Raw genomic sequence first — 25,468 nt, forward strand, 5'->3', positions numbered from 1 at the left:
TGTGAGGTACATTTATAATGTTATGTTCCTTTAAGATTTATATTGATAATATACCATTTTTACCCAATTCCAAAACAAGTTTTTTTTCCTGCATACAACATGAGGGGTTGAAGGGAAAGGCCCTCATCTTGGGATAGTGTATGAGGTGGTGGGTGGGCAAGCAGGTGCTACAGCTCCTACCCTGACCCAATTTTATTAATTGTGGCCCTAAATCATGTTGTTGACACTAAATTCTGAATGTAAACTTCTGTAAGATGCAACATTTTTTCTAGCCCTAATCTTAAATCCAGTTACAAAAATCTAAAGCCAAGTCTACAGAGTCAACACTCAAAGCTCTTCTGTAAAGAGTGGAGTTCTGACACTGCAAAGAGCTACATCAACTCTTAGATGAAAGAAGGTGTCTGCCTTTGTTCTTGGTACCAATAGAAGATGCATGAAGACCCTTCCATGCCTTCTGCTGGATGCTGTGATCTCATAGGTGCACTTTGCAGTCTGCCAGCATGACTTTCTGTAGCACATGGATGTGTGTAGTGGCAGCCTCTGTCTGCTTTCAGAAGTGCTGTTGGCAGAACCATGCTAGTGGAGACAGGGCCTTAGTCAGACCAAGATCTTTTAAAAATGGTTGGCTAAAGTTATGCTCTGAAATCATTCTTTCAGCATTCATTTTTAGGGAGAAAAAAATAGTTCCACCAGGCTTTTGTATTTGGTAGAGATTGGTCACAATGTTTCCTGTAGACTAGAGCAGAGTTGCTTGCTTTTTATGGAAATAACAGTTCTGTTGAGTAACGCTCAAGCTGTTAACAATTATGAAATTAGGAGTGGCAGTGAAGAATGCTAACTGCAACAAACTTTTAATCATCTCCACTGAGTACAAATTATTACATTTTTCCATAGAATTAATGATTCTTACAGACACCTTACCATGAGTAGGTCCCAAAGCACTTTGAGAGAGGCTGCTATTATCTTCCCCATTTTACAAATGAGAACTGAGGACCAGTGGTGACATTTAAGGTCATCCAGCAGAAAAATGAAATGGGGTGCAAACAGATGATCACCAAGTGAAGATCAGGTCATCAAGTGAAGCGTATCAGCTGTGCCAGGCAATGTCCTGTCACAGGTGGCCCAAGTCAGTGGGCGTGATGTATGTTGCCCATTGTCACACCCATTAATGCTGGGACAATGGATGACGTGTTCTCCTGGAGTATGAGGGGCCAGACCTGACCACCCTGGGAAATCCCACACAGGATCAGGCCCCTAAAGCCACCAAAACACCTGCACAGGGCAGCTGGAGAACGCAGGCAGCTCTGGGCTGCCCATGCTCTTCCTCCATAAAATAAACAGATGTCCACTTCTAATTAGCTGCACAAATTGGTACCGTCTTTGTTATGGCCACATTTGTGGTATGACAAGGAGCATGGATGTCTGTTTGCCTTTTGTTTGTGCCACCATAAGTTTTTTAAGTCTGTTTCCAGCCATACAGAAACAGTAGAAATGGAAGTTAATTTCTTTTGAGATGAATCAACAGTCTTCTGCTGCACAGTTTCTAAGCTGGAGCTAAGTGATCATCCAAAAAGCAAAAACCCTTTGCAAGCTTCTTCAGACATGAAGGATCAGAGCTGCTGGATAGGATTGTGAGTGAATGCGTGTGGTAGCAGCTGAAGTTCTGTTTGTTACTCTTTCTTGCAATTAGTAGACTTAGTGTTGCTGTCAGTACTGGGAGAGGAGCAGTGACAGATTGTTAGAAAAGAATGAAAAAGATATGTCTTCAAAAGAGCGGGTCATCCTAGATTGCTGACTTATAGACATTCTGCAACACGTCTTAAAGTCTTAATATTCCACTAATCAAGCTAACTTTTTTTTGGCAGTTTTGCTCTCTTTTAGCTACTACTAGCTTCTCTTTTCCTATTTCACAGGCTTGCAAAATATTTTTAGCTCTTTAAAAAAAAAAATAGATCTTCCCATGGAGACAAGTCTTCAGCAACAGCTAGGGGTTCAGCTTTTGGTTAAGCAGGACAGGGAAGGTGAGTGATTTGACGATTAGGCTCTGTTCCTGCTGTATGCAGCCATAACTCTGGAAACATTTATTTTCCTCCATTTTGTCTTCCCAGAAGTAAGGTGCTTGTTTTATTTGGGGGGGGAGAAGCAGGGGATGGAATGTGAGAATATAGGGAATTACAAATCTGCATTTTTTTAGATTAGTATGTGAAATTCTGAATGCTATAAAAATCTGGGCTTTTCTGAATTGAATATATAAAATGTTTTCCTAAGTATCTAAATGCCATAATGATCTGTAGCAAGCAGGTCCAACTGTTTATGTTCTTCAAGATGCATCTCCATGTGGCTTCTTTTTTAAATTCTTTTTTAATAAAAAGTTTTGTAATGCAGTTTTTTCAATCTTAATCACTTGTAAATTGAAGGAAACAGCAATGAAGGAAAGCACTCCTAAAATACCTACCAAGGCCTATCTTGGAATGATTAGTAAAAAGCAGACTTCTAAGGATTTTGAATAAGAGGAAAATAAATGTGCAGAAAAGCACAGATTTGGGGGAATTGATGTACCAGAGAATATTGCCTTTTCTTCATGCATACTTGAGACTGAAAATTTAACTTGTTTGAAACCAGGACTTTAAAATAGCTTGTCTTATTAACGAGCAGACTTCATTGCAGTGCAACAGTTATTTAACATAGAGACAGAATTAATGCAAATGAGTTTTAAAGGTCAAGTTGGGGGCTTTTGCCTCCCAGATAGCTGGCAAGAAGACACAGTTAACAGAAACTCGCACCGTTGGACTGTGAAGGGAGTGTAAGTTACTAGCATCTTCTCTTAGCTTCTATCTGCATCCTCACAGGAGGGCATAGAATACATTTAAACCAGGTCATCTATATTGAAATCCCTGTTTTGGGGACAGCGAAGTACTTAAATTTGGCAGATTATTTCTGAAGGACAGCGCAGTTTAGCGCTAAGACTTGAGGAAGCTATATTTGAGCTCTAGGTTTTATTAAAGGGTTTTTGCTTGCATATGGGATAGCAAGATTTGTTCATCAAGGAATGTGAAGGGCACAGAATTAAAGACCAGCTAGTGGAAGTCCTGAGCTCATGGTCTCCTGGGTTCCAATCCAGTGCAGCTTCCTGAGGCCGAAGGATATTTTTGTGACCAGAGAAGCAGCAGGAGCAGGGTACCTGTTTCTGTGGCAGGCTGGACTAAAACTGGGACACTACATGCATAGTGCTAATAGAATGTTCTCGGTGGTTGGCTTCCAGCCAAGAACAAGATGTGCTCAGAAAAAGCTGATGGAAAACAGCAGTTTTCAGCAGCTGCATAATTTGCCTGCATGTGAATGGATTTTCATAGGACCAACAAAAGGTTACCCTTATTTTAGGACTCTTCTCTTCCCAAATTTCAAATTCTTGCTCTTGCAAAATCTCCCTCTCTAATAAAGTATTAGACTGCTACACAGGAGTCTACTGTTACTGTGATATTGTCAGATAAACTAGATGCTCAGCGTTTTGGTGATAACTAGGGTTCTGTCTTATTTGCACCATTAATCATGGTAGCTACAAGTAGAAAATATGCTTTTCCTGTAAAGTTGGTGTGATGAAGTTGTTTAAAGAGGCCGCTAATGTTTGACAAACACCAAAATACTAAATTGACATTTCTAACGACTATAATTTTTCATGAGGGTAAACACTTTTTGGCAGGCTCACTCTGCATCACCTGCCTCAAATATTTGCAAAAAGATCACTTTTCTAATGAAAGTGAAACACATGATGAATAAGCAGACAATCACCACTTAAGTACCACTTAATCATTTAGAATCTCACCTGGAAATAGAACTTCACAGCGTTAGCAGAGTAGTCACATTTCTGCATCCTCCCAAGGGAAGGGACAGGGTGATCCCAAAGTCCTTGAAATTGTAAGTTGAACGTTTTCATTAATTTTCTTAATTGCTTCCTTTCTCATAGAGAAGGAAAAGTTCTTTGTGAATACGATGGATTGTGTTCAGATATTATGCAGAAGGAGTAAGGTGCTGGAAACATTACTGAGTTTCTTAATATTTCTGCATTTCTGTTTGTCAACTTAGTATAGCATTACCATGGCTTTAATGGTTCTTTTCCTGTTTCAAAAAGAGCATTAAAGGCAGTTTAGCACTTCAGTGTGTGGTGAGTTTTTAATAAGCTTATGTTCTCATGTGTGAGCACTTAATGCAGATGTACAGGTACAATATTAAAGTATGCATATAGTAAACTGTCCTTACTTGATTCTAATTTTATTCCTTAATTAAAAATAAAAACAGTCTGTTTTCCTTAGTGAGGACTTGCATGCATTCCATATTTTAAAATTTAAGTAAAGCCTTGTTATATCTATCTTTTTTTTGCAAACACAATCCCCCAAAACATTTTTCAAATGCGGGAATGACATCCCCCACCCATGAACTGCAGATATAGGGCACATCTACACAAGACTGTTATTGTGCAGAAGACTAATTCTACTGCACATTAGCACAGTGGGCAAAGCCCATGCTAATGCGCTGTAGTCTTAGTGTGATGTGAATTAACATCACCAAAAAAAAAATTCATCTGTGTTAATGTGCAGCTTACAGCACATTAAGTTCGTATCTGTCATAACAGGTACTAAACTTACTGTGCCATGATAATGGCTCATTAATGAGCATATAGATGTGCCCATAGGTTTGCAATGAAATGTCATGCATTTATTACCATAAGGCAGTAGTTTCCCACAAATAGATAGCAACTTGTTTGGATCACTGGCTCTTAAGACTCGTGAAGTAAATCAGCAATTTAGATTTTATAATTGAAAATTAAGAATACTTATTCCGTGGACCTCATTTGTATGAAAATAAGTTAGTCCTAGTCAGATCATTTGTTGGGAGAGATGGACAGGTCTCAGTAACTGTGGGTAGGGTAGAACCGAGAGTTCAGATAGTACAAAATAAAAGAAGGAAAGGCCCTTTCGGATAGGGGCCATTTTTGTTATATATTTTAACAGTGAGTAGTGTAATGGGGCTAAGGGCCCCGTGTGTTGCTACAATTGCATGCAATACCAGTGAACTAGTACTGCTTAAAGACACCTTTAAAAATACATTTAGCGGTATACATTTTCTTTATGCTGGTTCAAATATACAGCACATCTTATCTACTTCTTTGGATCATTATTAGGTTGACTATACTATTTTGAGCTCTCAGAAGTAAAGAGTTTTAATGTCACTAGTTTCATCTTATAAATGCTTGCATCTACATCAAAAGCAACAATATTCTGCCTCTCCTTGATAGCAGGAGCTAGATTTGTGCTCCCTTTGCTGCCAGCCTTTGGGGGTTTTGGCGGTCCTTTCTTTCTGTGTTCCTTCTGTAACTGTCTTCATTTTCCTTTCACAGTACAGAAAGAGTCCCAGTTTGTGGTCAGTAGAGCTTCTGGTAGCAGGGCACTTTGGTCTGTTGAGTTTCTATCTAAAGATCTGACTGTAACATTGTCTTCAAGTGAGATTTCCTCCTCTACTAAGAAAGAAAATACCATCTTTCCTTTCTGGGCCTTAATCAGGAGCTGGCTTTGTGAGAGGGGCATTTTGAATTTAGCTTTGATGTAAAATTTAGTTACTACTGTCCAAACTTACCAAGGAATTCTCTGTGGTGGTTTCATCAAAAGGGGCTGGTAACCCTTCATACACCTTAGTTTCTGGTAATTTTTTTGTATGCCCCTTTGAATTTCACGAAGTAGTCTAGCATTAGGTAATGTTTGCCAATTCATTCAACTGTGATTTTCATCCCAGTTTCAAGTATCAAATTGCAAGATGATAGTTTAATTTACTTCTGAAGTAAATAGTATGCAACACCCACTACATCTCCTTATTCCTGTTCAAAGCTGCACTGTCAATTGAAATTTCTTCTACTAAAAGATTAAGTTAAATTGCCTTATCTATTCAGAAATATCTTCCTCTATCATTCCATCAGCCAGAAGTTGAGCTGCTCCAAAATTGCCATTACGAGCAGTTCCACCCTGTCTTGTCTCAAGAAATCACGATGGTGATTTCTTTGTTTTGTGTTGGTTTTTTTTGTCTGAAGGCTCACTCTGCAAAGAAGTCTAGTTCTACTTGGAAGAGCAAAGTCCTTCAGGAAATCTGACGTCTTGTCCATCAGCTTATGGTAAAGGTTTGAAAGTTTATGGGAGGTCTAGACTTCTCAGAAAGTTAGCAAAATAACTCCTGCAAGTCTGGTACATTCAACAATAACTCTGGCTGCACTTTGAACAAAAGCTAAATTTCTTCTGAAGAAATCTATGAGCAGCCATCCTGCATTCTCCACACCTCTTCAGCCAGACCCTGTATTGTGAATCTCCTTTGGTCACTAGACCTTGTCATCTGTCATTTATGAGCCTTGATCTTGGTCTTATTTTTCATATTGCACTTCCTCCATAATTTCTGGTTGAATAGCTTTTTAATTAACAGCATATCTCCAGATTTGTGGACTTGCTCTATGTAAAAATAGATTATATATTTTAACAAATTTGTTTTTGTTATTTTTTTTAAATAAGGTAATATCATGTTCTTTTCTGGTTTTTTTTATGAGCTGTATTGTATATAAATACACTTTTCCAGATTTAAAAATTGGAAGCTTTATACAGGAGTTCATGTACCCAGATGTGTCTAAAACGCTACACACTGAACTTTCTGTCAGATCCAAATGAGAGTTTGAGTCCAGGAGGACTTTAGGTATACTTGAGTAACCTTCATGTAACAGGTAGCTATGTAGCACAAAAGTTGGAAGCCATTGTCTTACAAAGATACTGCATTATAACTTAGAGCAATCAGTGAAAAACAGTATTTGTGTAAATAACAAATGCATTATGAATTTGGGTAGGCAGAATGAAATTGCCCAGTTAAGTAAATGACAAAGATATCAGCATTAATATGCTTACTCTTTTTAAAAATGTCACTGAATCTGCCACTTGGATATAACCTTGAGAACATAATATTTACCTGAACTGTTAAACCAGTGGTTCTCAACCTTTTAAGACTCAAGGCACTCCTTGTTAGACTCAATCCATCCCTCAGAAAATGCCCCCTCTCAACTTTTACATATTTTTTTGACTACAGAAAAATAGTAGAGACATTCTTTTGTTCAAAGAACTCAAACAGACCAGAACAGATCAACACATGGCTTTGACATTATAGACTTCTATGTAAAATGTCCAGTTTTATCTTGTTAATTCTGTGTAGGTGTTTGCAGCTAATATTGCATACCACCCTTAAAAGGGTCTCATGGCACCAAAGAGTTCAGAATCACTTTGTTTAAACCAACAACATAGGGCGTTTTTACATGTGGTCCTGACACTGTGCCAGGTACTTTTAATTAGCAAGCTGCACTAATTAAAAGCGCCCATGCGTCACTTGTATCAGTGGCACAGCACATCCCTGCACTGAGAAAGTGGCAGCAGTGTGCTTTAAACTAAAGCACATTGAAGATGTTTAAGTTCAGAGTGCACCACTGCCGTTTTCTCAGAGCAGAGGCATGCTGCACTGCTGATGCATGTGACACGTGAGGCTGCCAGAGTGCGTCAATTTACATGCTCCGGCAGACTTGATTAATCTAGTCTGTCCCCCGAATGTATGTAAATGCCCATAGTGTGTTAACCCATTGCACTGGTTCATTAGTGACCTGAAAAGAAAAAAGTGCTTTCTACCAAACTGTTACACTTCTTCACTATAACTTGTGTTCTACATTGCTTAACCCAAGTGTCCAAAAAAAACTACCTGAGCCTTTTTCTTAAAGCAGAGAATACTTCATAACATAATTGATAAGCCATTTTAATAAACTAGTGCTGGGCTGAAAATGAACATGAGTAATTTCTCCCCAAATTTCACTCAAAGAATAACTTTATTCAGAAGTACTTGAAAATGAAATGAAAATCCCTCCTCAGCTATCTCTGTTCTTACACCAGTGTTGTTATATATATGTACAACAGCAGGTAGAAAATAATGAATACTGTGAAAAAGCCTGAAGAACAGTATCTCTGCTACAATAGTTTAAATCATTATGAATAACCTGATATGATTCTTTGCACATAAGTGCTTCTTGAGTTTGTTGGGTTTTTTTATATGAACACTCTAGTACTTTGTGTATCTACAATGATGTCACAAGACCAAAGATTGCTTGTGTAATATGGATGATGCCGAAAACTCTGATCTGTTGATGTATTGCCTCCCAGTTCAGTCTCATCTCTGTGATTACTTTTGTGACATCTCTTTATAGATAAGCCACTATCAAGTTTAAAATGGCAGAACTAGAACCTAGTGTCTTCTAGCTCAGTTCTTCTTCATAAATAAATACAATAGAATATTGAATACAAGCTGCTAACAGTGCAGATGCCTTTCTCTAGTTCACTCTGGATATTGTGGAGTCCTGACAGCATTTGCTCCACATGGTACGTTTATAAATGTCTTTCATGGACTCAGTTTGTTTAAGACTCAGAGTAGTTTACGCAACAATAGCATGTCCATGTACAGCTGCCTTATTTTATGAAATGGGTTGTTGCTAAACAGCCCAGGAAAAAATTGTCTGTTGTTTTCAGAAGCATGTTTCCTTCCTAATCCTTCCATGTCCAGTGGTAATAGTAATGTTTGGTGGTACTCTTTTAACAGTTCTAGGAATTTCATATCCTAAAACAATGACACGTTTAGATCAATTATTCTATGCCTCTTTAGCTTTCACGTTTCTTGCCTTGAACACTTTTAATCTTAATGTTATCAAGGTAAATTTCTTTTATATGAAAAATATTTAGATGTGTATATAAAAACTAGTACATTCGATCTTTTTGTGTGATTTTTTTTTTAAACCCAATTTAAACTCAAAAATGTGTTTGTATGTTTAAACTAGGTATGTGAAATAGTCCCATGAATTTCATGGGGATCAGTCAATCGCATGCTTTTAAAGATAAGTATGAGTATAAGCTGTTGCAGTCCTGGGCCTAACTAATGAGCAGCACCTTTCAAACATGGTATAAAAACTTAAGATCTATGTAGCACCTGGGCCATACGTGGTGAGTTCTTCAGGGCAAGGATTTAAAATTGCCTCTGCGTGGCATGAAGCACTCTAGCACTTAAAACTCAGTGTAGTCTTTGATTCTTATATCAAACAGTTTAGATATATTTCTTAGCATCTAACCAGTAAGAAATGCTCTTGACTGTTAGAACAGTTCTTTATCCTTGTGTGATGCTTTTATTTTATTTTAAAATAAGCATCACGATAAAAATGTGACTGAGATGCATTCTAGAAATGGCAATATGGAAAATGTAACAGATTTCAGCATTTGGAGAAAACATCTATTAGTATAGTATTAATGATCTTAATAAATGGTAAAAGAAAATACAAAAAATCACTTGCAACATCCTTTTAAGAATATTTAACTGTAAAAGCATATCCTTACTTAGAGCACTATAATTCCAGTTAAAGATTCAGTGGAAGGTAAGGGTATCTGACTTTTCTTAACGTTGTATAAGAATTAACAAAAATGTTGCGGCATATAATCAGTAGTTAAAATTTTATTTATTATTTAACAGTATTTTTGGTATGATAATACTCTTCTTTCCACCCCTACTATATATTTGTTTAAATGTTAACATATTATAATAGTTTAAAAAATAAAAACCCTACTTGTCTCTCTTATGTTACCTTTTTCACCTATGCAGAGGTGTATTGTCACAAATCTTTAGAAAACATCAGTTTGAAGAAGTAAAATATATACGCAATCTGTGTTCTTCATGGAGACTTCTGTGTTGCAGTCATCATCTGTTTTTAATCTGTTTACACTGCTTGTGTCTTGCATATTCATTGGCAGTAAAACAATACTGTTGTATTTCCAGTGTTTGAGCTCTAGCCATTATCAATGAGAAGCTGAATACTGTCTGTCTCCATTTACATAATGTAGTAGTCCTAACTGGGCTCACAGATGCATTTCAGTCACTGATGCAGCATCCTTAGACAGACACTTTGCTCTGGAATGTATTTAATAATCTTTTAGACTGTTTCCTATTGCTTTGCATTTAAAAATCATTTTTGTCATGACTAGTCTTTGCACGGTATACTGTACAGTTGATGCTGAAAAAATGTCATCAGAGTGTAGTGTAGATGTATACAAAAACAATCACAAAGAGATTGAGCACTGTTCCAATTATCCCCAGCATAGCTAAAATAGATTCTTCTTTTTCCTCATTCTCCTCTTGCCTTTTTACATCTTCTAATGTTGTGATGGCTGAGGTCCCCATTTTTCCTGCAAGTATCTTCACCAGTGTTCTGATAGCTAGCTAGAAGAAAGAAGAAAATGATTAATCTAGCCTTTTGAACAGGTAGTTGGGGTCCTGTGCAAGTGGAAGAGTATATTGTATTTGTGTACTGAAGGTTTCTTAAAGCTCTTTTCACATAAGGTTGTTTTTCTCTGTGTACAGTTATATCCCATTGCAATTATTTGCAGTAGCTATGGAATAAAGTATAATGTAAATCAGTTCTGGTTTGTTATTGCAAACCAATTATTATGTTTGGTCATAGAAGTTATCTGATCTGGCTTTAACCCATTTACTTTTTCCTTATAAAACAAAAAAGTTCATATAAGCATGTACCCATACATGCTCATGTAATAGAAAATGACTGTGAAATGGCCAGAAGAAATTATGTGAATTCTCAGCTATTGTTGAACACTGACTTGTCACAGTACACTAGCAGGTGATGATGATTATATTTGGTTTTGTTGTTTTCAATGTAGAAATTGGTTATCTTAATATAATTATGCAATCTCTGACTTATCCATACCTAGCTAGCAGATCTAACTAAGGCATTGTCCTTTTTACTTTTTTTAATATGCCTGCTTTTGGCCATTTTGTAACAGTAAATATTTTTAACAGAGAATGCAGATCTGCCAGTCTTCAGATACAATTTTTTTTATTGCAGTATGCCCAGAGACAATGGTACTCTTACAGCATTCACATATCTATCACAAATAAGGATTTGAGAATTTCTTACAAATGTGATTTGTGATTCATATACAATCTTGCCCTTTTTTGCAGAGGTAAGAATGTGACAACCTCTGATATCTAGTTCTGTTCATGCTTTTAATGTATTTGCAGTCAACATGCCTCCATTTAAATATTTTCCTGAGGAATTACTTTCTTTTTGGGTTTACATATTGGATTGATTGCTGTCCACTGTGATTAAGTATTGGTGATAAGGAATTTCTGCTCTTCCTAAAATTTGTGCTTAATCTTTGTAGAAATCCAAGCCATCCTAATTTACTTAAGCTTCACATTTTGAATACAATGGCATTTTTATCTGTTGCCAATCATGTTTTTATTAATTAAAAATGAGCACACTTCTGGTGAGTCTTATTTAATCAGAGCTATCAACCCATAACAAAATATATCTTATATAAAGGTTTTTTTAAAAAAAAATGTTCCTTACCCTACATTGCATCAGGAAGAAAATGTCATCAGACATGCTTCTTACTCGTCGATTCAGTGATGAACCAGCCTTTTATCTTCATGGAGAGCTGCTCTCTTCTTTCAGAGAAAGAGATCATATACAAACATGAAGAATTTTTTTTATACATAAAAAAGTTAATCAGTGCAGGTGGTGGTGATACAAAATCTTCCAACTGACTGGGCTTATCTTCCAGTAATCCACTGAAGTCAAGTGCAGTTTAAAAACAAAAAGCGCTTCTTAGGATTGATCCATGCTGTACATTAATTCTCATTAACTTGAGTTTTTTCTTAGGCAACATGCATTTTATGTACAATACATACTGTGTGCCGCTTGGCTTTGCTTTTAAAAAATAAGCATAGCTCCTGCTTTTGTTCAGTATATGTTGTTTTTTCTTGAGACTTTCCGTTCAAAAATGAGCCTTTATCTACACTACTACTTGCCAGCCACGTGAAGATGCTTTCTCACGTTGACATGCTGTAATTCCAGATGCAGTCAACTGTGCTCAATTACACTATGTAATTTTAGTCCAGGCTTTGAAAAACAATGAAAACAATCTGGTTGATTGGCAGTGGTGTTAGCATTGTAACACACCTGCTTCAAAGCCTCTGAAAATAATTCCAAGGTATTCTTCTGAGCATTGCATAACTTAGTAGCCAGTCAGATTGGAGGAGCAGAATGACAGTGGCTTTAGTTGCATACTGTAGTGAGCTGTGACATTGATTAAACATGCACTTGGCACTTGCTGAATAAAGAAGGAGCTACAAGCCACCCTTGCAGACAGTGAGTTGCATAACAATGTGCGATGGCTCTGCTATTTCATTGTCAGGCCAGGCACATTTTAATCCTGTAACAACAGTGAAAGTGTTCTGTGTAGAGGGGAACAGAGTTAACTGTACTTCAGGGCTTTCTGATGAAGTGCTGCATGACAAATAGTGACATTAAGGCATTCAAGCTGAAACAGTGTTTCTGCCTTTTGTCTTTTTAAGCTTTGTTTGACAGGCTATTGTTTCAAGGAGGAATTACTACTTTTTAATGCTTTCCTCTTTTTATTCATTGCCCAAAGACGAGATTCTACAGAAAAATATTCCTGATCTGCTTGATAAGAAATAACTAGAACTCCTCCTGTGCATGAATTGAAGATGTGTTTTTTGCATGTTCCATTTTGGGAGCATTTTTTAAGTCTTTCCTTCTTGTCACCCATTCCAATAAAACCTCAGCCTTGAGGTTGAGTTGACAACTGGCTACTCTTCAAACTATTTTATTATTTGGTTACTTTGTTATGGGAGAGCTTTGGCAGAGTAAGTATGTTTTGGCACTGGGGTTTCTTATCTATTTTTTGTGATTGGGTGCAACCTATTTTCTCTTTTCATCGGGAATATTATTTATTGAGAGACTTCAAAACAAATGCTTGTACCCTGAAATGTATTGAAAATACTGACATTATATTCAAAATATGTAGGGAAATATTGCAATTTAAATAACATACTACACTTGTATAGTTCAACTGGAAGCCTCAGTATATCTGAGTTTCCCTGTTCTAAACCAACACGTTCCACAAAATTACCCCAAAAATATATAAACCCTTATCTTGTTTTCATTCACTTTTTCTGGGAGTTTTATTTTTAGAAAATACATAGATAAATATCTGGAATTGCTAAATAAAATGCTTTTTAAACAAAGAGCTTTATTTATACATTACTGGCAGTTTATTTTCTTCCCATTTTGTAGTTTAAAAAGTGAAGGTTTGCTTGCTTTTTTGTTTTTTACCTAGAGTGTTAGGGGAGGAGGAAAGGTGGAAGTAGGATTGAAGATTTCATGCTATAAAACATGGGGAGGGGGGAAGCAGGTGGGAAGGTCCAGGACCTTATTAACATCTTTACTGTGAGACAGCAAAACTAACTGGCAAATAAGCTATGCTATATTTGCAGCCAGCACCAGTTTCCAATGTAGTGAACTTCCACAAGTTAAATACGATGCCTTCACCAAGCTGTATTCTTCCATAGGTGTTTGCAGTTTGATCTCAAAGGAGCCTGTGTTCCTAAGGCACAAAGGTGACTGAGTTCCACACTTGGGCACTTTGGTATACAGCTAGGAATTTTCCTTTGGGCTGTCATTTTGCAAATTTTGTGTGAGAATAATTTTTTTAAATGTGTAAAAATAAATTTAGAGCCGCATTGTTGTTATATCAGAAATTTAAATTTTACCCAGTTCAAAATGGAGCATCTTCATTTTTACACAAAAGATTTTAGGCCACTGAGGAAAAATATTTAATAGTTGTACAGTTTGTCTGCAGTTCAGCAAGCATGTACATGTATATACTTACCTTTAAGTCCCAGCTTTCCTATTAAAATCAGTGGGCTATTCATTGGAATCAAATGTTCTAGATGTTTTTGGGGTCATTGCCTTCTTTTTCAGCATTCCTTTTTCCTTTATCAATCAACTGTATAATTGGGAGAGTTGTTAGACAAGCTTTTGGGCATCAAGGGCCCTTCCTCAGGACACTTTGGGTACCTGTTGCCTGAAAACTTATCCAACAACTATACAGCTGATCCAAAGACACAAGAAAAGCCCTTGCCTTTCAGGAATTTCCTGGATTGTCAAGGCTACAGCACTCAAACCATAATGGGAGTTGCGTTTGTAATTAAAAAATAAACCAGACTTTAGATTATAATATTTTTGTAATAAATGTTTCTAAAGTTAAAATAGTGCAGATTTTCAAATTAGTTTTGCAAATTCTCATACACTTTAAACAGATCCACCCTGGTATAAATTTACTAATCAGTCTTCATGTAAGTTTGAGTAGATCATGAATAGACCCAAAGGTTTGGGCCAGTTTAATTTATTGTTGGGTTGGGGTTTGTTTTGCAGGGGTGAGGGAGAAGATGCAGTATGTTTTATATCATAGGCCTTGCTATTAATCAGTTGTGATAAATTTAAATATGCCAAAAAATATTTTAATTAATTTAATTTATTGGGAACATCTTTTTTTTTTATTTTAACAATCCTTTAATAATTTTTTTTAATGATTACAATACACTGTGTACCTAATAAGCTAAATAAAAGGTTTTGGCTTCCCCATTTGAACCTTAAATATGCAATCTTGAATTGAATACTTAACTAACTGATACAATGTTCTGTTACTGCAAGTTGCAATTTTCTTGTTAAAGCCTCGGTAATGCTTGACTAAAATCTCTAAACTCTGAGTAACAACAAAAATGTTCAGTCTTTAGGCATTTTGTGTACAAAAAGGTCAGAATTTTAGGATTCCTTCCTTGTCTAGCTACACACCACCAAACTAGTTGGCAGTACATAATACATCTCTGCTAAGCAAGACTAATGTTACTGTTGTCCTTCTTAAGCAGCAGTCAGCACCACTCATTACAGTTAAGTTAAAATCATTTTCTGAGGGGACATCCTAAAAGACCATCTGGTCAAATTGGGCCTAATTATTATATTTGATACAGTACTTTTCATTCTGATATATCTTACAAATGACATAAATAAAGTAAGACTGCTTTCAGTGTTGGAAGAATAACTGCAGGAACATAGAATGGGCACATTCACTTCTGCAATAAGACATCTTACACTCTGATGCTAGGGAAAATCCTCACTCTTGGGGACAAATATTTTCTGTTAATATCTACACCAAGGGTGACCAACTGGCTGCATACATGCCACAAGCAACACAAGCAGCCTCTGAAAGTGACACAAGCAGCCTCTGTGTGTGCCACAAGGCAGATCAGGAAGGAGACAAGCAGCACACTGACACATGGGGAAGGGAGCAGCAAGCAGAGTAGCAGATTGGATATAGGACATAGGGCAGGAAACAAAGCAGAGCAGCAGGCAAGGGAAGGGGATTGGACTGGCACTTGAAGGGCTCAGAGCTCATTTTCTCCCAGGTCTTCCTTTCTTTCACTTGGCAGACAAGGTTCTTTGGGTAAATCTGTTTTTATTTTGAAAGTGCTTTTGCCATTTATTACCCTTTCTTTCAACTCCTTTTCTGTTCTGTACCCTGCAAATTACCCACATTATTTTAGATCTCTTTGGAGCAATAAGGCTAGGCTTGTTGGAGGTACATTTACTCACCTAGGTAGTCTGGCTCTCTGATCCTCTAAGTTCTAAAGAAGACCAAGTAACAATACTTCATTTTCAAAGCTCTGCATATACATTAATTTTCATGTTAGAAAATGAGGTTTTTTTCTTTCTCTTGATGGAAGGGAGTGAAATTGTTTAATATGCTTCTCTTATTTAGAGGTAAGGATTGATGAGGGATTTTAAGAAATCTGTCATTTTGCTGATTTAACATACTCTGTCTGAAGGATTCAAGGTCAGCAGCAAATTTTGGGCAGTACAGCCAAGTATAAACCATGAAGAAAAGTAAATCCATCAGCTCAAGAGCAAATAACCATCTAATTAAGATGTAGAATCATTGAGTAGCAGGCAAGGAGCAGAATAATTCTGTAGTTACGTTTGTTACCCTGTTTGAGTTCTTGTGTCAGTGATGTTTTTGTTGGCATTTAGATCAATAGAAAAATTGTTCTTATACGAAATAATGATAGTAAATGCAGGACTGCTTTTGTAGGGAGGAAGAATAAAAAATATCTGTTTGGAATGAGGAGTTTAATCAGTAGTTAACATTTTTGTTCATACTTGCATCCAAAAAGTCCTAATACTATTATTTTCATATAAGCAAAATTAAAAAGCTCTCAACAAAACTTTGGCAGTTCAATTGACGATGATTTAGCATCTTTGGGAGTGGGGCAATTTCTGTTGATTAGAGGTCATTCTGTTCATTATGGCTGATATTTGAATATTTGTACTGCATGAAAAGAGACCTCATGCAGCACAAATGCCATAAGCATCTGCTTGTTAAAGGTGTTCCTATTTCAAGATAGAGATGCAGGTGTATCTACTAAAGACTCGGTCATCTTGGCTCTTTAAATGAAGATCGTCTTGATATGAGCGACATAGAGTGCATGGAAATAATGAACTGTTCACAACACATGACTTAGAACATTTAAAGAAGGTGTACACTGTAGCAAGTTATTGGCTAGTTATTTCCGGCACGGCTGTGTTGGTCAGTAGTTGAAGCCTATAACAGCTGAAGCCTGTAATATAGACATAGCAAAAATGGATATGGTTTACAAGTTGTGTTTAAATTAAAGAGAAAACATCATTGCAAATGGGAGTCTCTGCAATTATAAATTGTCTCTTCCATTTTTAATGTTACAAATTTTAGAGGTGGCTTCTCTGAAAATTCACGTAGCTGCTCTTTCTGCCTACTGCAGTTTTCTTAAAGAACCCTTTTTTACCTTCATCCTGCAGTTACTAGTTTTCTGAATGGGGAGCCATATGCCTTTTTCATTAGTAGAGGATCTTTCTTAACTTGGGTCTTGAATTAATTTTAATGTCAGGGTACTTTCATAAGACACCTGTCTGTCAAAATGGAATTGTTACCAAGTAGTATCTCACTAAGGTATTACCTCAGTAAGTTAGTGTCTCCATGGCCTTTCCACCATATACAGTGGTACATAAAGGCAAAGTCATTGTGAGACTTCAGTCTTATGACCGAGACATTTATAGATTTATTTCCCAGGCCCCCAAGTATGTGGGCATACTGTCTCCAGAGGACATTGTGTTATTACTCGGGAAGGACTAAACCTTTCACACAAATTCAGACAAAATATTTATTGATAAAGAGAAAAGGTGTTTTAAAGGGAAATTTATTAGTACACAGGTTCTTTCCCACTGGATTAAAAAGTATGTTGAGTATTGGTATACTGTCAAACAGGTACCTCTTGGATCTCCTTGTACTACAGCTACCCCTGGAACTCATGGCCAGGTACAGGTGTTCAAAAAGCCTGAGGTAGAAGCGATTTAAGTTTCATGCTTTAATCTAAGCACCCTAGGTTAGATTGGTAGTGAACAGAACACACGTTCGCTCTTAGGTGGGAGAACATGCACGCAGGCTGCCTGCACTGGGTGAGGCCGGCAGGTTGGGGGTACTCCTGCATGCCACCAAGCAGGTCCCTGGGCTGCTGACAACTGATAAGCACAGCCCAGTGCAGCTGGCCAGCTGGGCCACCCCTGATTGGCTGCCAGGCATGGCTGAGCTGTCCCCACCCCCTCCCCCCAGTAGCGTCAGGCATATGCATGACAGCTGCTGGCAGACGAGAAGTAAGCCTGCTCAGCCATGGCCAGCAGCCCAGTTCTGCTACCTGGGGCTGCACCCACTTGCAGAGGCACAGGGCTCCCTGGGTGGGCTCCTGCACACCCACCCAGGGACCCCCATGATTTTGCGAGCTGATGCAACCCCAGGGAGCAGGACGAGGCTGCTGGGTATAGTCGAGCAGATCTCCCTCCCCTAACAGCATCGTCCACTGTGCTGACTTGGCTCTGTGAGAGCCTAGGGTGGGGCCGGCTGGATGCTCATCTGGAGCAGCCAAGCATGGGCCAAGTGCTAGCACATCTTCCTGCAAAGGGGGGGTTAGTGGGAGCCACAAAGGAGCATGGGATGCCAGAGGACAACAACCTGCCCTAAATCAATAGGGGATCTAGTACAGAAGTTCCATAGACTAACCTAAGTCACTTAAGTCTGATACCACATAGACCTGAATCAATCGTAGACCGGGTGCTGCCATTTTTAAACCAGTCTGTGTGCACTGAACTTCTGTTCTGTTACAAATATAGACCAGTTTCTGATCACTTATACCAGTATAAGTGTAACATCTGTACCTATGTGAGGAAGGTACCTATTACAGAGGTTTGCAAAGCAGCCTATTTTCACTATTTATTGTCTGTTGGACATAGCATCACAGTCTGGTCCTTGCTTTGTTGCATTTTTTTGTCTAGATTTCTTCACCTTCCATCTTCAATGGGGCATGCTGTGCTTGCAAATTCCCCAGTAGCGGACACCGAGGAGCTCTTCCAGAATATTGAGACATTGCTCATTCACTAGTATAACTATTGTACTTTTGAGAGTTCATCTGTGCACTTCCCTGCCCCCTCAGCCCCTTCCTCTGAGTGTTCAGTATTTTTTGGTGTCAGGCTTTTAATGGTCATCTTGGGCGGTGTGTGTGCATGTGCACGCATGTTGGAGGAGTGGGGTGAGGGAAGGAGAGAATTCTATACAGAAAAGGACAATCTGGCCAAAGGAAAATTATAGAAACCAAGAGCTAAATGTATTTTCTATTCACTCTATATGAACAAAGCATAACAGATATAATAATTAAGCTTCACGCAGTATTATTGCTGCTCAATTTCTGTTTCCTTGGTTGCACGTGCATGTCCAAGTGTGAGGTTACTAAAAATCCATTTGTTAAAAATTAAGCATGTACATTTTGAAAAGTGCCATGGCAGGCAACAGAAAACTAAAATAATCTTTTAGTTACCACCAGATGGGCTTACTTCCATAAAATCTTGCTGGAAACCAGAAGTACCCTAAGGTACGGACAAACATTACACATAAACAGATTTAAGTGATCAGAAACTGGTTTAAACCTATAGCAGAACATAAGTTCAGTGCACATAAACCAGTTTTAAAATGGCCGAAACTGGTTTGAGATAAACCTGGTTGAATGTAGTATCAGACTTAACTGATTGAGTTCAAACTGGTTTATACAATGTCTGTCCTAGACCTCTTCCTGGTTTAAGTTGAGCCAGAGTCCTCCAGCATCCCAGTATGCTCTCTAAGCTGGGCTGTCTGTTCCAGTGGAGCATGGTTGGCCCTGCCCCTCTGCTCTCTAGCCTGAGCAGGGGCAGGAACATGGCCCTGCCCTCTGCTCTCTAGCCTGAGCAGGGGCAGGAACATGGCCCCATTAAGGCAAAGTGGTCAGGAAGGAGGTTAATTCTTCCCTCCTTCCCCTCCCTACTACTACAGCTGGGGTCTGCTGGGGAGCAGCAGAGGGGGTGGCTGGGGCTAGCAGACCCACACAGAGCCCCCCTCCCCAACTGGCACTGGCAATGGGGGGGAGGGGCAAAGGATGGGGAGGGGGAAGAGTCCCCATCCAGCACTGCACAGAGCGCCCCCTCCCCACCCCACAGCTATGGGGGAGAGGGAAGAGGGGCAAGAGTCCCTCTCTGGGGCCAGGCAGCGCTCTGTGCCTAGGTTGTTCCTGGCAGTAGGGGAGCTGATGGGGGTGGTCAGAGCTCTCCCTTCTTCCTCCTCCTCCTCATTTCCCAGCCCGAAGCCATGCTCCGTCTCCCCTCACCCTCCAAACCCTGCAGACCAAGGTGGGAGTTTAAACGCCTCCTAAGTCTTACTCAAGCCTGCCAGGGCCTAGCCATGGCCCCCCCACCCCCAACTCAGCTTCCCTGTGAAAGGGAAGTGAGGGCTGCTTTAGCACCCCTGGGCTTTTGGCCTGAACCACTGCAGACATGTGCCTGCATTTCCAAAATGAAAAGGGAATGTCTATTCACTTGCAAACTGGATTAATCTTTGCAAGTTAAACTAACCTGCAAAGATTGAATCAGTTCAGCCTCAGGCTTTTTAAATGTCTGTCCCTAGCCATAAATACTACCTGAGGAAGTAGCCTTGTTAGTCTTGGCTCAGTGCTGTCCCTAGACTGGCCAAGAAGATGGACTAGGAACTTTTCATAGGCATACACAAGTACAGCTTTGCATGAGTGTAGACATCTGCATTCATTTGTTTACACAAATAATCTTCTTTGCACTAAGAACTCTACTGACTCAAATCTCAAAATTATAGGGACTTCCAAACAAAAAACAATGTTGAGGTTGAAAATATTTCTGCTCCCTATCTGCAACAATAGAGAGAGAAACTTTTTACAGATTTTTTCAGAAATGTTAACATTAGAAATGACAGAATTTAAAAGTTCATTTCCAGCCAGTTTTTCCTGACTAAGTAATTCTTCATTATTCATTATCACCCCCAATAAATCTATGCTGTCTACTTTAGTTTCTATCATTTTTAGTAGAACTATGGGGTATAAAAGTAGGATTGGATAAATAGATGCCATCTTATACTTTGTGAAACATCTACTTTATATTGGAAAAGAGACAGTTTAGGTTCCATTAAATTATATACATTTGTTTTTTCATAGGAAATTGTATTGGAGTAGAGTTTTATCTGAAAGTGTCAGATTTTATTGAATAATGTAAAAATATTATTTTCTGGTGAATAATTATTCATTCTATATCAATTTTAAAGTATATAGAACCTGAATTTGGAGAATTTATTCTTTAAAAAAAGCCCTCCTATTTTATGTTACCTTTAAGAATAGAATGTGTAGTATGAAAGTAGGTTAAGTTTTCAGAAGTGTTTTCTTTTTGCTATACAGTTTTTCTTTCAGTTGTTGGAGAAACCTTTTTAGTTTTTCTTTGGCATCTTTTTGTGTTAAAATCTATTTAACTAATTCTGCTTGTGTTCTGGTAGTCCTAAATTTTAAATGCCACTTAAATCAAAATATAGTACTGTATCCTATTCTTTCTTGAAGTTTCCCATGTCCAGAACTTAAGCTTGTGGTCCCAGTTCCATATATAAAGGAGTTCACAGATCCTGTGTATTCCATCGTGCCTTTATGGGGTTTAATGTCCCTAGTGTCAAGTTACAGAACAGTATAATAAAGCTGAATCCACTTTGGGATGCAGTAATACTTTTGTGCTACAATGATATCTTCTCTGTCTCAGCTTCCTGAGACATACCCTCTTCCCCAAAAATAGCTCAGATACATCCTTCTTACCCAGAGAATCCTGAAATATTCATGCGGCATTGTGATTTGTGCAACTAATCTGTGCCTGACTTCTAAGTCAAATAGATCTGCCTAGCTGTCTGGAGGAATCAAAACACCTACACTCTCCTCAGCCTTGATTGCTTCCAGTAGGGAATAGTTTCTGCACCTTAGATACATGACTGTAATCTCATCTTTCCTGCTAGATGCATCAGTAATGAGCAGTACCCTCCATTTTGGCCAGTGTATAGCTAAAAAATCCATCATCCATTCCCACTGGGGCTTTTTAAAAACCTGACAAAATGTGCCACTAATATTTTTGCCAAGTTACTCCCCCAAAAATGCTCACCTCCATTAAATCCTCATATATCGGGTATACATATTCTCACGAAGAATGGTAAGGGGGCAAGCATATATGTTTGTATTGTTTTAATACTTAAATCAAAATACTGTCTCAAAAAGGGATTGGCAGATGCACATTTTGTTCCACACACTAAGAACATGTTTTTCCTTCTTCTTGGAAGGTATACCCACTTACATTCATGATAGATCAGTATAGTCAAGCTATGGAATCTGATATAGGGGCAGAGGTGTAACTGGACACTTCTATGCCCTGGACAGTTGTAGCACGCAGGGCAGCAGCTGCTGTTGACAGCAGCATCCAGTACAGCAGCACAGCGGGTGCAATTTTTCGTCTCCTCTCCCCTACGTCAATGCTCAGTACTGGTATGCCATTGCCCCCCCCCCCCCCCCCACCTAAATTACTCTGCTGTATAAGGGCATCATGATAGGATTGAAGGCCGCTCAGATAAGGAAGGGTCTATAAGCACCCTGAATAATACTTTTCAAAATAGTAGGTACCTAGGGCATCCATTAGGGAAAAATCTTTCGGCAAAAATCTCTGAGCTGCAGGAATGGCTTATGATGTCTTTAGCAAGGTTGATTTATCAATATCCAGACAGGAATGACTGTTGGAAGCACTTCCAACCCTTTGTTCATTTTGGAGGGGTTAAGCAAGTAAGGGTTTCTGACCTTGCTGGAGTGCAAAACTAGGAGTTGTCCTTTTTTTCTGTGTTGTTGTGATGTTTAAATTTAAACTTTCACAGATTTTTTTTTTTCTAGAGGAGCTAGGAAGACCTTTAAATATTGGCGAAAATAAGGAAATGTAAAGGGTCCTTTGGAGAGTTAGTAAGCAAGTCAGAGTATGACGTCACCAGTGACTAAAAATTGGACATCTGGGATTTTCAGGCAGTGAGGGTGTTTGATTTTTGTTGTTGTTTGTTTGGTTTTGTTTTTCTAATCATGCACATAACAAACACTGAGCACAAAGGTAGTCTTTATTTGATTAAACAGCTGATCTCAAGTTCTTACCATGCTTATCACCCCCACAGGGGTCACATTCTGTTTCTTAATAAAGATGCGCTTTTATTATATGGTTCCTAGTTTATAAAATTATTTCCACAGTCTTGAATCAGCCCTTGAGACAGTTTTGTTTCCCCTGTGGTAGGCAGTTACATTGTACCAAAGGAAGGGAGGAAACTGCAGTAATCATCTCCTTGATCCTGAAATGTGCAACTAAGCCTTCAAAACAGTGGCAGAGATCTTAATTTGACACAGTTAAAGCTAGTGTATCAAATGAAGGATAGATTTTTGGTGGTTTTGTGGGTGTCCAAATTGCTCGGTTGATATTTTCTAGAGGTTGCATTTCCCTCAGGATTTTGGCTTTCATGCCATGCAATCTTTGAACTGAAGCTAACGAAGCTTCTGCTTGGGTCTTTAGAGCAAGGATGGCCAACCCATGGCATGCATGCCGCAGGTGGCACGGGCAGCTGATGTGTGAAGCACATGGGGAATGCAGGGGCAAATTGGGCAGAGAGCAGAAAGCAGAACAATAGATTGGGCAGGAGGAGTACAGGGGTTGAGGTGGCAGCTGGGCAGGGTGTGGGCCTTAGTTCGTGGCACGCCTGCCAAAAAGGTTGGCCTCCCATTGCCTTAAATGATCTTTCAGTAAAACACTTTAATTCTGTTACCAGAGATTAAACAAACAAGTCTTTTGAATCCCTCCCCCTTTTTCAATGGAGAAGAAGAAAACCCTTGAGACTATCTATGACACCAGAAAGAGCCCTACAGTCGCAACTAAATGATGGTTCTTTCTTTGTAGTTCATCTAGATCCCCCAACTCATCTAGCATCAGCTGGTTGCCACTCATTGTTTCCAGTCTGTTCCCTTATGTATCTAATTGCCCTTTCCTGGATCTAATCAAACTTCTTTTTAATTGAAAATTGATGGTGCTAATTCACCTACTTCTCACAGAAGAGTCAGAGATACTTTTATAAAAAGATTTGAGGAAAACACATTCATGCCATTCACCCAGTATCTGACTATATGAGCAACACATACCTTTAATTTCACTCTTCAGTCAGTTTTTTGTATGTCTTTACAATTACTCACTGAGAAGTGAAGACTTCTGCCGAAAATATACTTGGCTCTAGTTAACTATTCCAGGAAATCGTTTCTTTTACAAGAGCTAAAGCCATTCATATATTAAAGCTGAAAATCTCTAACGATAACTTTTTAGATGGACCCTGGTACCAGTGGTTAAAGTAGTGTGGGGTTTGGCAGCTCCACTGCTAAAGACCACAAAGAGTGCCCTCTTCACTTTCCATCTGTCTAACTGTACCCCTGTGCAAGGGAATCTGAGGTAGCAGCAGAAGTCTTGGGCCTAGTTGAGGTGTTTCTGAGGTTCCCATCTTTTCTACCGGGAGGAGTAGGACAGTACTACTTCTAAGTACTTCCTCTAACATTTTTTCTTAATTGCCCTCCCATCCTTTCTTATCTAACTCTCTCTTCAGAGAGGAGGAGTCTGGCCTATAATAATATTGCTAAGGAAAAATAAATTTTAATATTTTCTTTACATCCTTTGGAAACGCTCATTATGTATTGAGTACAACTTCTGGTGGGACCTACCTACTAATCTGTTACAGCCTAGAATTAGTTATGAATTGTCTAATCGTTGTTGGTGGAAGTGATTGTCGTCTGCAGCTCATTAGTTTGAACTGGTATATTTAAGGATTCATAAAAGGGAATTTATTTGTATTTTCTGTGTCCTTTTCTGCCAGTTTGGAATATTCTACTCAGCATTTGTAGTACAAGAGGAGAACCAAGCATGTGCATGTAAATATTTTATTTACTTTTGACTGGTAGGCTACAAACAGATTTAAGACCATCTGCTTTAAAAGGAAGTCTTTATATTGAAGAATAGTTGCATAAATCCATTAAATCCTTAAGAGCTGATTCTCTTGGATGTGGTTTTCTTCTAATGCTTTTTGACAGTTGTAATGGAAGCTTATTTTGACATTTGTAACTTACTTTAAATGGTAGAATTAGGCTTCATTGGATGTATTTTAAAGAAAAAATTATAAAAGGCAATTTTTATTGGCTTAATACCTCTTCCTGTTATGGCATTAGATGATAGCAGAAGGTGAGTTTCTAATAAGTTACATTTTGGTCTATATATAAACTCAGGATATGTCTGGCAAAACAGAGTATTCTTTCTCATGCGTTCTCTCATGTATTCAATAAAATGTTTGAATATAGTGTATATCGGATAAAAGAATCTCATAGTCTTCTCTTAAAGATTAATAAATGCATTGTACATAAGTTATACTAGTAGTTTTCAATGCAGGTTTATGCTTGCATTCTTGATTGCAGCTAGATGCATTATTTGAGTGTAACTTTATTCTTGAATTGCTTTTTATTATAACTACTTCATTAAAACATTAAGTCTGTTTTTCATCGACTGAATTAGCATGCATTTTTTATAATGGCATTTTCTCTCTAGATGTAGTCCATGCCTTATGTGGTGCCCAGCACAATGGGATACAATTCTGCAGCAGTGTTAATGCATTGTGTCTCAACAGAAATACCCACTTTGTTCTTATTGCTTCCATACCCAAACACGTAGTTCTGTAGCTCATAATTGAAAAGTACTAATTGCTGTAATTGTAACAATGATTTTTAGCAATAATTGTTTGTGGCATTGGATTTTTCCCTGTGTTCTCTGGATGGCCCTTCTAAATGGCTTTCAGCAATTACAAGGTTGTATTGACACTTCAGTTCAGAAGTTACTTTCTGGCCAGTAAGTGCTATAGAAGTATTAAGGATCTTAAAGCCAGCTTCAGTTTCTTAACTGCTACTCTAAGGTGGCAGGGCACTTTAATTAGAGTGGCTCTGAGAGCTGCTTTAGTTAGTGTCCACAGTATCTCGTGTATCAGCGTCCCCGTGCTTCAAAATG

The 25,468-nt window shown here is 38.4% G+C and overlaps 1 protein-coding gene across 1 annotated transcript in view; it reads left to right on the forward strand.

Moving 5' to 3' along the window:
- BIRC6 (baculoviral IAP repeat containing 6) overlaps positions 1–25,468 on the forward strand; it is a 322,923-nt gene that overhangs the window by 234,930 nt on the left and 62,525 nt on the right.

Source organism: Alligator mississippiensis, chromosome 1 (genome assembly GCF_030867095.1).
Source record: "Alligator mississippiensis isolate rAllMis1 chromosome 1, rAllMis1, whole genome shotgun sequence".
NCBI classification, from domain to species: domain Eukaryota; kingdom Metazoa; phylum Chordata; order Crocodylia; family Alligatoridae; genus Alligator; species Alligator mississippiensis.